Raw genomic sequence first — 10,545 nt, 5'->3', positions numbered from 1 at the left:
CAAATACTAATTGAGTGTATGTAATCTTCTGACTGGGGATGCGATGAAAGAAATAAAAGCTGAAATAAATCACTCTACTATTATTCTGACGTTTCACATTCTTAAAAATAAGTGGTGATCTTAACTGACCTACGACAGAGAATTTTTATTAGGATGTCAGGAATTGTGAAAAACTGAGTAAAAATGTACTTGGCTAAGGTGTATGTAAACTTACGACTACAACTGTATGTTTATCAACCAGATTAAGTACACACACCAGGGACTGGACCGTACCGAGAGTGCTATGATCAGGTCCCCCCTGTCCATGTAATCTTATAAATTATAATTAGGCAAAACTGATCCTAGATCAGCAACTATGCTGAGATGGTTTATGAATTACGGCCATGGAGTATTGGATAAAATAGCAAAAGATATAGGCCTACATTTCCTGATCTCACCTCAGGGTGGTGCTCCAACATCTACACCAGGAAACAACATTTGATTTTGCAGTGCATACCACCAAGTCAACCCCCGAGCCCTGTATTGTATTCTGTTGACTTAAATATTTCTCACTTATTCCTGTCTTTCGCTTCTCTCCCCCTCCCCTTTCTCTCTCTCTCCCTCCACTCTCTCCTCCCTTCCACTTTTCTTTATCCCCTCTCCTTTCTCTCCTCCCCTCTCTACCTGCTCTCCTCCCCTCTCTCCCTCCTCAGCATGGCTGCCTAATCACAGCTCATTGAGGCTGGCTTGCTAATTGGAAGATGCTCAGTCACAGAGGCTGCATCTGCTACCTGTTTGTACCAATTAACAGGCCCATGACACAGCACTGACACCTCTTCAATGGGTTAACAGATGCTGCAATTAGACACTAATTTGAATGGCCGCCCGTTTAGCATGAGGGCCCTTGTTGGCACTGTATTATCTCTCTCTCTCTCTCGAGCCGTGGGAAGGGAAACCCTGGTGCGTTAACAAACACACAGTGGACATCTCGAGTGGCGCAGCAGTCTAAGGCACTGCAGTACTAGAGGCGTCATTACAGACCCTGGTTCGATCCCAGGCTGTGTGACAGCCGGCCGCGACCGGGAGACACATGAGGTGGCACACAGTTGGCCCAGCGTCGTCCAGGTTGGGGGAGGGTTTGGCTGGGCTGGGATGTCCTTGTCCCATTGCGCTCTAGAGACTCCTTGTGGTGGGCCCGGTGCATGCACGCTGACTTCGGTTGTATGGTGTTTCTTCCAACACATTGGTACGGCTGGCTTCCGGCTTAAGGAAGCAGTTGGCTGGGTTGTGTTTTGGAGGACGCGTGGCTCTCGACCTTCGCTTCTCCCGAATCCATACGGGAGTTGCAGCGATGGCACAAGATTAACTACCAATTGGACATCATGAAATTGGGGAGAAAGGGGTTAAAATGTACAACAAAAATAAATAAATCAGCAATGAGCTAAATGTGCCCTCTCCTTGTTGTGTGATACTCAGTGACTAAGAGGTGACTGGCAAGTTAGAAAAGGGGTTATGTATACTGTTAGTTTGGGTAGGTAGATAGAATCATGACTATTGAGTCTTCAGTTCATTGTTTGCAAGGTAGGGGAGGGGGGTCCTGCGTGCTCTGGGCATTATTGACTCAAATGAACAAAATTAGTCGGTAGATTTGTTCTTTTGACTGAAAAAGTCAAAGATCAGTGTCAGTAAAAGAGCCGAATGTCTCATCACTACTGTATATCCAGTTTACCGTTTGTCTGTATACTTATTGTGGCAGCACCATTTCACCTGTACATGGAAATGTATTGGTGAATAAAGGTGATTCTGATTTGGAAGGCAAGAAGGGATTCAGAACACTTCTGAATCTGAATAAGCTTATTTTATTGTTGTCGGTCTTTCTTTTAAATAGTGCTTGAACAGGAGTTTGAGAAATCTGATACATTTAAAAATATAGGTGTGATAATGTTTTAAACTATATCTACAGTATATGGGAATATTTGTGCATGCACCTGGTATTCCCTTAATCATTTCACATATACAGTACTGACATAGTTGCCATGATTTCTGTCTTTGAAGTTAGTATTTTCTGTGATTTGATTGAGCAGAGAGCAGGAGAATAGAAGGGAGTATGAGTGAACCCGCAGTATATTGTTAGGTACACAGCAAATCAGCCAGTTTTACCTAGTGTTGATTTTACAGTGTAACATTTCTAGTGTTGATTAAATTAACTTAACACTTAGTCATGTAAAATAACCCCTGTTCTGGTGTTAATAACCAGAGTTGATTGTGACTGTCATTTTTACTCTGTGTAGGCTAAAACACACAAAACCATGCCCATCATTATCATATTTCCCAGCATGCTCTATTGCTTGTTGATTTGAGAATTGTTTGTTTTAATATCTGTGTTTTGCTTTTACAATGATTGGTTGATTAATATTTTGCTACACTAAGATACATAATATACATTTTTCTAAACCAATCCAATATGTTAGATGGACTAGTTGCATCCCTTACTGAAATGGTTGTTCCAATTAGGTAGTCTCACCCAATCTTCGTACTGCATGTTTTTCACCCACAAATAACTTTAAAAACCCAGAACCTTCCCCTCCAACTCCCCCAATCAAGTCTCCTTTTTAAGTCCTGTTTTAACCTCCTCTCCCTTCCAAACCCCCTTACCCCGGAGGGAGAGAGAGAAAGTCCCTGAAGACTAACCCCCTTTTAACTTTTCAATGGCTTTTCTTCTAGCACTGTTTTTACTCACCCCTTTTATGGCTTTTAAAATCACCACTATAAACGTGAGGAGCGTAAAGACAGCAACAAGAGCACAGTCGGTTTTATCCTTTTTAGAAAGGTTTAACTCTGATGTGTTTTTACTACAGGAGTGTGGTCTACCCTTTTTATCCTCTTACAGGAAATGGGAGGATAAGTGGCGGCATGGGCCCTCCATTTGGAGTGGTTCCAATTTTAACAAGAACGACGGTGTTGCCATTTTAATCAAGACCCCACAGGTGGTGGTGAAGGGGAGCACAGTGGTGGTAGGTGGGCGTGCTCTTTTAGCCAACTGTACTTTTATGGGGAGGGATTTTAACGTGCTAAACGTGTATGGTTTTAACGATAAACATGACCGGTGTGCACTTTTAGAGGACCTGCAGTCCCACATGCTAGGGAGGGATCCTCTAGTGGTGGGTGGGGATTTTAATTGCGTTTTAAGCAGAGCAGACAGGAGAGGGGCAGGAGGGGATTTTAAGGTAGACAGGTCAAGTGTTTTATTGCAAGGGCTGTGCAGGGATTTTAAACTGACTGACTGTTTTAAAACCCTGCATCCAAGAGAGGAGGGCTTCACCTGGACCAGTGGTGATGGCACCAGAGCCTCTCGCATTGATTATCTGTTTACCCGGGACTGCCCCCCAACTGATGCTAGAATAACCCCTGCTTTCTTCTCAGACCACGTAATGCTGACGTGCACCCTTTCACTATCTTCGGGTGTGACTGTGGGAAGAGGGCCCTGGAAACTGAACTGCTCCCTTCTAGAAGATGATAGAGTAGTTAGTCAGTACAGAGAGCAGTTCAGCCAGTGGCAGACGCTACAGGACTTCTTTGACACGCGAGCACAGTGGTGGGAAATGGTGAAGGAAAGGACAAGGACCTTCTTTAGAGAGATAGGAAAGGAAAAAAGCAGAGAAAAAGATAGACGCATGGTGGGACTGCAAAAGCGACTGGAAAGGTATTTTAACCTATGCCAACAGGGCCTTGATTTTAACCAAGAAATTAAAGAAGTAAAGAAGGAAATGGCACTTTTAGCAGAACAGAGAAGCAAGGGGGTTATTTTAAGAAGCAAGGAAAGGGATTTAGAAGAAGGGGAGAAGTGCACTAGGTACTTTTTTAAGAAAATAGTTAGTAAGGGTAGGATTATGACAGGATTGAGAAACAAGGACGGGGTTTTAAAAACAGATACAGAGGGAATAAAGGAAGTGGTCGAGGACTTTTATGGGGAACTGTTTGGGGTAAAAGATGTGTGCGAGGGAACAATGGGGGACCTTTTAACATACATCGACAAGACCTTACCCAATACAGATGACCTGAAAAAAGACCTGACGAGGACAGAAATCGACCAAGGACTGAAACGTTTTAAGAGGGGTAAATCACCGGGGGAGGACGGCCTCCCTTTGGAGTTTTATCTGACCTTTTGGGATGTTTTAGCCGACGAACTTCTGACTGTTTTTACTGACTTCGAACACCTCGACAGACTACCCGACAGTTTTAGAGTGGGGATCGTGACTCTTTTACACAAGAAAAACGACAGGACGGACCTGAAAAACTGGAGACCGATTACCCTTTTAAACTTTGATTGTAAACTTTTTACCAAGGTTTTAACACTCAGAATGTCTTCTGTTTTAGGGGAGGTGATCCACCCGGACCAAACCTGTGCCGTGCCCGGAAGGAAGATCACGGACAGCCTGATACTGATCCGAGATGCCATCTGTTATGCGAGAGACAGAAACATGCGGCTTGTAGTCCTAAATTTAGATTTTGAAAAAGCCTTTGATCGGGTCTCGCACCAGTACCTCTTTAAGGTACTGCAAAAAATGGGTTTCCCGGACAGGTTCTTAGCTTGGGTGGGACTGCTGTACGGGGACATCACCAGCAAAATCCTTGTAAATGGGCATCTGTCAAAAGCAGTGGGAGTACACTGCGGCGTCCGTCAGGGCTGTCCGTTATCTCCCCTTCTGTTCGTGGCCTGTATTGAACCACTGGCACAGGTCTTGAGAAGGGACCAAGGGATCAGTGGGGTGGGTATCCCGGGGAGTGGGGGGATGACCGCCAAGTGCGTCTTTTACATGGACGACGTCAACATTTTATGTACCGACCTTTTATCCGTCGACAGGACTCTGGACAGGACTGACTGGTACGGACGAGCCTCTGGGGCGAGACTGAACAGAGACAAGACAGAGGCCCAATTCTTCGGACCATGGGCAGACCCAGACTTGACCAGACTACCTCTGACAGTTAAACTGACGGACATAAGGGTACTGGGGGTAAAGTTTGACCGGGGGGGAGGAGGGAGCGGTAACTGGAGCGGAATCCTGGGGACGGTAAGACAGAGACTGGGTTTTTGGGGACTACGACAGCTGACTTTTGAGGGCAAGGTTTTAATCATTAAAGCTGTGATTTTACCTGTGCTTTTATTAATCAGTTCTGTTTTTATCCCCCCTCGAAGGAGCATTTTAGACCTGGAGCGGACGCTTTTTTACTTCCTGTGGGGAGGCAAGTGGGAGAGGCTGAGGAGGGAGGTGGTCAAGAGGCCCAGGTCCAAGGGGGGGAAAGGCTTGCCTGACCTCTACTTGTTCCTGGGCAGCCGCTACACAGCGTTACATCTGACTCTTGCCACCTCCCCGGTCAACAACAAGACCCAGGCCCTCGCACGGTTCTGGCTGGGATCTTACCTCAGGACTCTGAGGCTGATCCCAGTCGACCTGCGAGCCCCAGTCTCTTTCCTGCTACCCCCGCACTACGCCCAGCTCCAGAAGTTTTTAAGACATTTTAAACTGGAAAAAGAAACAGTCACGGTTTTAACAAAACACCGCTCTCTTCTCTCTCTTGTGCAGGATCGGGAACCAGTGTGTCCAGTGCGCGGGCTCGCTATAGGTGAGCCCACAACGGTTTGGCGCAACGTGGCCCATCCTGCTCTCCTGAATCGGCATCGGGACCTGTCCTGGATGGTCGCCCACGAGATCCTCCCGGTCAGGGCCGTTATGCACTCACGGGGCATGGCGAGGACATCCGCGTGCCCCCGACCAGGCTGCGGCCAAGAAGAGTCGGTGAGGCACATGCTCTGGGAGTGCAGAGCCGCCAGGGACCTGTGGAAGGAAGCAGGCCCCCTGATCACCTCGTGTCTGCCAGCAGGGGAGGACCTAACACCTCAGCTCGTGCTGTATGGGGTGGGCCGAAGGCCCATTCCATCGAAGGCCTTCACCAAGCTCTGGCCCACCCTCACGTGCCTGAAGGAAGCACTGTGGTCCTCCCGTAACCTGCTGGTAGCGAAAAACGTAGAGACCACCCCCCAGGCAGTGGCCATGGTAGCCACGGAAGCCCTGGGGTGGTACGGAAGGAAGGGGGCCTCGACCCCAGGCGAAGGGTCCCCCACAACACCCTAGGTCCCGGCGGCCACGGCCTGACAGCGCTGCGGCGCCTAGGGCGATGCGCCTAGGGGAGGGATCTCCTCTGGGCCCCGAAGGACGGGACGATGATCTATTCAGAAGAGCAGGATGAGGTGAGCTTGATAAAGACTCACCCCCCCTCCTGTACAAGGGACTGAAGACAGCCTTTTAACAAAGTGACTTTTTAACATGGTTTTTCATGTCTTAAAAATGTTTTACCTTTGTTAGATCATTAGTACACATTTTAAATGGCTTTTACAGATTTGATGTTTTTACAAGGAAAGTACTTTTATCCATGGTTGTTTTCATTGGTTTTAACAACATGTACTTTTTAACAAATTTAAATGTAACTTTCAAATGCTGTGTTTTATGCTTTGCTGCCGTTTTTATGTGTATCAATGATGTCAAAAATGTATGAGCTGTTTTTAAAGGAAATGTATCAATAAAACTTTTCCAAAAAAAAAAAAAAAAAAAAAAACCTGTTATTTTTATATGTTATAGTGTCCACTGGAGGCAGCCCTTTTAAACCGTTTTACTTTCCTATGCTAAAGGTGGTTTTTAAGACATTTTAAGTGGAAATGGGCAGACCCCTTTCTAACCCCTAACAAAGTCTATCCTGCTTACGGAAGTGGCGACGGAGTCTGGGCCCTGTGAGGGCACTGGCTGCCTATGTGGAGCGGACACTCTCAGAGAAAACAGACCAGCTCTTTGTCTGCTATGGTGAGAGTCCTGGGAGCTGGGTTTATCAAAGCAGAGGCTCTCACTGGATCGTGGAAACGATTACGACAGCATTCCGCCTGGCTGGCATTCCAGTGCTGGGATCTGCGGTGGCACGTTCAACACGAGGTGTGGTTACGTCCAGGTCTCTACTGAGAAGAGTGCCTCTCGGTGAGATTGATCCAATATAGTGAAACATAACGAAGGTTACGTATGTAACCACGGTTATGTGAGCTATATGGATCACTCCAATCCTCTATGGTGCTAGAGACGCCTCAAAAATGATGTCAAGAACATGTCGCGGCCATGGGGTCTATATATAGAGGCGGTCCCCAGCCATGACACAGGTACACGGGAGTAAATCTGTAAATCCTCACCTCGGATGTATCCCTCTGCCGCGGTGTGATACCTATATATTAGAGTGATCTATATAGCTCACATAACCGTGGTTACATACTGTCAGTCGTGTGTATAGGTGGCAGGGAAGTCAGGCGCAGGAGAATCAAACGTAATGAAATGGAGTTGTTTAATGACTGTAAACAAAACATAACTCAAACTATGAATAATATAAAACAAAGTGGGTAGGAGGACCTGTCTCGCACCAATACAAACAACATGAAATCTGAACAACAAACAATCTCTGACATAGACATGAGTGAAACAGAGGGTTAAATACATAATAGGTAATGAATGGGATTGAAACCAGGTGTGTAGGAAGACAAGACAAAATCAATGGAAAATGAAAAATGGATCAATGATGGCTAGAAGACCGAACAAGGAGAGGCATCGACTTCGGCAGAAGTCGACACATACGTAACCTTCATTTTTCCATCCCCCCCACTTTCTATTTTTTATGAAGTTATTTACCCTAAACCGGGTTCATTCCCTCTTCCGAACCCCTCCCCCTCAATTCAATAAAATAACATTTTAAAAATTAAACAAAGAACAGATACAATGAGAAGAGGGCTATGGAGTATGTCATGAAAAAAAACTATTAATCTCCATCGTCAAACTTTCGATATTTGGATATAAGTGGAAAAACTGAAATACAGTGGGGCAAAAAAGTATTTAGTCAGCCACCAATTGTGCAAGTTCTCCCACTTAAAAATATGAGAGAGGCCTGTAATTTTCATCATAGGTACACTTCAAATATGACAGACAAAATTAGAAATAAATCCAGAAAATCGGTGGAAAATAAGTATTTGGTCACCTACAAACAAGCAAGATTTCTGGCTCCAATGCCACTCTGACATACACTACCATTCATACGTTTGGGGTCACTTAGAAATGTCCGTGTTTTTGAAAGAAGAGCACATTTTTTTGTCCATTAAAATAACATCAAATTGATTAGAAATACAGTGTAGACATTGTTAATGTTGTAAATTACTATTGTAGCTGGAAACGACTGATTTTCAATAGAATATCTACATAGGCGTTGTGGCAGACCAGGGGTTTTGGTCAAGATGTTTACATAGATCAGACACGGACAGAGTATGATTAGCTCAGTTTCAAGGGTGTTTATTAAATAATAAATCAAAAAGAAAAGAACAAGTCTCCCCAATGAGACCCTCTCCGGGATACCTTCTCCTGGGCCTTCCTGTATCCTGTCGGGTACACAAACTCAACTCCCTCGGGTAACCGTATCCAACCACCTGGAAGTCACCTCACTTCCCCTAGTCCTCCTTGTGTGCTGCCCTTCTGGCAGTTTTATGGGCCTCGCACAGCTGGTGAGCAATCCGCCCTTGATTACTCACCAGCTCCCAATCAGCCCCAATTAGTCCTGTCCGGAGAGCCCGTCGAGACCTAGTACGTCCAGCAGATGGAGCCACCGCCTCATTATTTATACTCAATCTGTTACCAGGCCTCGACGAGTGGCTGACTGGTGGCTGACCTGCTGTACGCCACAGCGTACAGAGGCCCATTATCAGCAACCATCACTACTGTGTTTCAATGGCACGTTGTGTTAACTAATCCAAGTTATTATTTTAAAAGGCTAATTGATCATTAGAAAACCCTTTTGCAATTATGTTAGCACAGATGAAAAATTTTGTTGTGATTAAAGAGGCAATACAACTGGCCTTCCTTAGACTAGTTGAGTATCTGGATTCTTGTTCTGAGAAATGAAGGCTATTCCATGCGAGAAATTACCAAGAAACTGAAGATCTCGTACAATGCTGTGTACTATTCCCTTCACAGAATTTTTTTTATTTTTTTTTTATTTTTTATTTCACCTTTATTTAACCAGGTAGGCTAGTTGAGAACAAGTTCTCATTTGCAACTGCGACCTGGCCAAGATAAGGCATAGCAGTGTGAACAGACAACACAGAGTTACACATGGAGTAAACAATTAACAAGTCAATAACACAGTAGAAAAAAGGGGAGTCTATATATACACAAACGATCACAAACGGCACAAACGATCTCTAACCAGAATAGAAAGAGGGGTGGGAGGCCCTGGTGCACAACTGAGCAAGAGGACAAGTACATTAGAGTGTTTAGTTTGAGAAACAGATGCCTCACAAGTCCTCAACTGGAAGCTTCATTAAATAGTACCCGAAAAACACAAGTCTCAACGTCAACAGCGAAGAGACGACTCTGGGATGCTGGCCTTTCCAGCTACAATAGTAATTTACAACATTAACAATGTCTACACTGTATTTCTGATCAATTTGATGTTATTTTAATGGACAAAAAAAATGCTTTTCTTTAAAAAATAAGGACATTTCTAAGTGACCCCAAACTTTTGAACGGTAGTGTATGTATATATATTCTTAATCCATTCCTTTCTTAGATGTATGTGTATTTTGGGTATATGTTATGAAACTGTTAGATATTACTTGTTAGATATTAATGCAATGTCGTAGCTAGAAGCACAAGCATTTCGCTACACCTGCAATAACATCTGCTAAACGCGTGTATATGACCAAAAAATAATTATTTGAAAAGAACAAATCATTCATGAACTACACATCACTACTGATGTGGCCTGTAAACAGGCGTTTCCAAACACCTCTTTGTTAGGGAATAACTAGGCCCTCCAAAAAATGGCCTTATGATAAACACTGAACAAAAATATCAAAGCAACATGCAAAGTATTGTTCCCACATTTCATGAGCTGAAATAAAAGACCCCAAAAATCTTCCATACGCACAAAAAGCTTATTTCTTTCAAATGTTGTACACAAATTTGTTTACATCCCTTTAAGTGAGAATTTCTCATTTGCCAAGATAATCCATCCACCTAACAGGTGTGGCATATCAAGAAGCTGATTAAACAGAATGATAATTACACAGGTGCACCTTGTGCCGGGGACAATAAAAGGCCACTCTAAAATGTGCAGTTTTGTCACACAACATAATGACACAGACGTCTCAAGTTTTGAGGGAGCGTGAAATTGGCATGCTGACTGCTGAATGACCACCAGAGTTGTTGCCAGATAATTGTATGTTAATTTCTCTACCATAAGCCACCTCCAACATTGTTTTAGAGAATTTGACAGTACGTCCCCCTTTTTTGGGGGAAAAATGATTTCTGATTGGCTGGGCATGGATCTCCAGTGCACCTTTGCCCAGTTATGTGAAATCCATAGATTAGGGCCTAATAAATGTATTTCAATTGACTGATTTCCTTGTATTAACTGTAACTCAGTAAAACCTTTGAAATTGTTGCATTTATATTTTTGTTCTGTATATGTAATGTATTGTCATAAACA

Source organism: Oncorhynchus mykiss, chromosome 12, assembly GCF_013265735.2.
Source record: "Oncorhynchus mykiss isolate Arlee chromosome 12, USDA_OmykA_1.1, whole genome shotgun sequence".
Taxonomy (NCBI): domain Eukaryota; kingdom Metazoa; phylum Chordata; class Actinopteri; order Salmoniformes; family Salmonidae; genus Oncorhynchus; species Oncorhynchus mykiss.
This window is presented reverse-complemented; position numbering follows the sequence as displayed.